Genomic DNA, 2,635 nt, shown 5'->3' with positions numbered 1-2,635 from the left:
AAAGAGTGTATATGAGTAAAAGCAAGACTATTTATGCAAGGCCAGACTACTTTCCAGCCCTTAAATAAAATAAAATTTGGGAAAAAAAAAATCCTACTATGGTGGATAGCTCCTGCCTTAAGTTGCCTAATGGGCATCTGTTAGTAGTATCCAGTTTCATTTTAGGAAATAACTTTCTCTCCCTATGCCATAACTTGGTGGAACTCTAAATCAACGTAATTTGCTCTTCTACTACAGATCCCCAAGGAGTCCCTGAAGGTCTCATCACTGATTCTTTCCTCTAACCATCCATATACAGGTAAGGTATGGGGCAACCTAAAATTCTAGCTCTTAGAAATCCAAGTAAGGGAATGCAAGAGCAGAGTGAGTATTTTAAGTTCATCAATCCTATGAAGCTGCCAGAGAAAGATGGTTAAAACTTTCCTATTCCCAATAGCCATATGAGTAGGTCTGATTCCATCCCAAGCCTGGTTTATAGTATCACTTTGAATACTGTGAACTATATCCAAAGATTCAAATAAATGCATTTATTTACTTAAGCTAACCATGGTAATACACTGCTTGGGGAAAAACAAAACAAAACAAACAAACAAAAAAACCCTAATTTATATAGTCAATTCCAAAGGTGTCACCAGAGATTTCAATCTTGTTTTCTAATATGATTTCTCCATGAATGAAAACTGATAATCTCTCTTAGAGAGTCTAATAGCTAGGTCAACACAAATTACACAACGGCTCTTAATTTAATGAGCATGTTTAAGCAGGTGGTTTCTAAAATCATTAATATCATAATTTATCTCTTTATCTGGGAAATACCATCCCATCAGAGGCAGAGAACTCTGTACATGTACACATTTCTCACATAGTTTTGACTGAAATCAGCCAAGCTGCTTTCCCAGCACTTTTCAAGGGAATATTAATTAGTGGAGGATATCAAAACCAGGGGGGGAAATGAATATTGGTATGTTTCTTCAATTTGAAGATAAGAAAAATTGATGATTTTTTTTTTCTGTCCAAATATGATGAATGGAGGCTCACTATGTGGGAACCACCACATTAACCTGATGAAGTGACCTACTGCCATAAGATTAAGAATCTCAATGGCATTCATGATGCAAATTCCTTACTTCCTAAGGTCACATTTCTGCCAAAGAAAAAGAAACAATCACACCAGTTCTATCAGATTAGGGTCATTCCCTAACACCTTACTTACCAGTAATTACTCCCTCAAAGGTATATCTCCAAACACAGTCACACTGGGGGCCAGTGCTTCAACACATGAATAGGGAATGGGGAAGACAATTCACTCCATAATACAATTTTATTTTTATTTTTTTTAGAAGGCTTATATATTTGAGACACAAAACAAGCAGGCATGTGTGGGGGGAAGGGGAAGACAGAGATAGAGAATCCTCAAGAAGACTCCCTGCTGAGCTCAGGGCTTTATCCCAGGACCCCAAGATCATAACCTGAGATGAAATCAAGGTTCGGCCTCTTAACTGACTGAGCTTCCCAGGTGCCCCAACATAACACCATTTTAAAACTTCCATAGGGTTTATGTTCATTCTGGTTCCTCTCTCTTTTTGTCTTTTCTATAAGCTTATACTTGTTATATATTTATCATACATTCCCTCTACATCTTCCCAGAGACATCACAACACATAAATGAGCATGCCTTCCTGGGGTGTTCACAATAATAACCCTGACATATCATTGCTGCTCATTAGTAATCACTGAGCATATCTGTTTATGTAAAGAGCTAATGACTGAAAATCTGTATTTCCTTAGATGCACAAACTTCTTACCAGTCTTGATAGCTCATTTTTTTCTGATGTTCCTCCCTAGGAGTTGACATTATTCAATTCAATCATGATACAAACCTTAAGTACCTTCAATTCATTCATTAAGTGCTTATTATTTGTCAAACAATGAAGCAGACTGTTGATGAGCAAGACATATATGGTGGTGTAAAACTACAGCTACAAATTATCAAGAAGTGAGTCTATATCCTCTTGCCTTATCCAGTGGTGGTGAGAATACAGCTGGGGCGCTGGTCTCTTTGTGGTGATGATTCAATCTCTGTGTAAGCAAGGACTTTGGGGCAATGTATGCAAGGACTTTCTGTCAATACCAAGTCTTACAACCTTGTCCCTATTGCCAAGAGTGACCTAGAATCTGAGTGGGACTGACTGCAATAGTCCCCAAAGATGTGAACATTTTAATTGTCAAAACCTGTAAATATGTTATGTTTAATGGCAAGAGGGAACTGAAGTTGTTGGAATTAAAGATGACCATCAGCTGACCCTGAGATTAGTGTGCAGCTTCTGGTTTCTTCTGACTTGCTCCTGGAGCCCTGAGATGCCATAGAAGAAATCTGGCATTCTGAATCTACCAAACTCTGAAGACACCAAAGAGCACAGGCCATAGGTAGCCACTCTGTGAATAACCCCAGTGCATCAGGTCTTCAAGCCTTATCAGTCTAGGAACCAGACACATGGGTAATAAAGTCTTCAAATGATTCCATCCTATATCTACTGCCCTTCTAGTCTTTCTAGTTAATGCCTCACACACCATGGAGCAGAGACAAGTCAGCCCATATTTGGGCTGTGCCTTGTCCAAATTTCTGACCCATGTA

This window comes from Lutra lutra, chromosome 8, assembly GCF_902655055.1.
Source record: "Lutra lutra chromosome 8, mLutLut1.2, whole genome shotgun sequence".
NCBI classification, from domain to species: Eukaryota; Metazoa; Chordata; class Mammalia; order Carnivora; family Mustelidae; genus Lutra; species Lutra lutra.
This window is presented reverse-complemented; position numbering follows the sequence as displayed.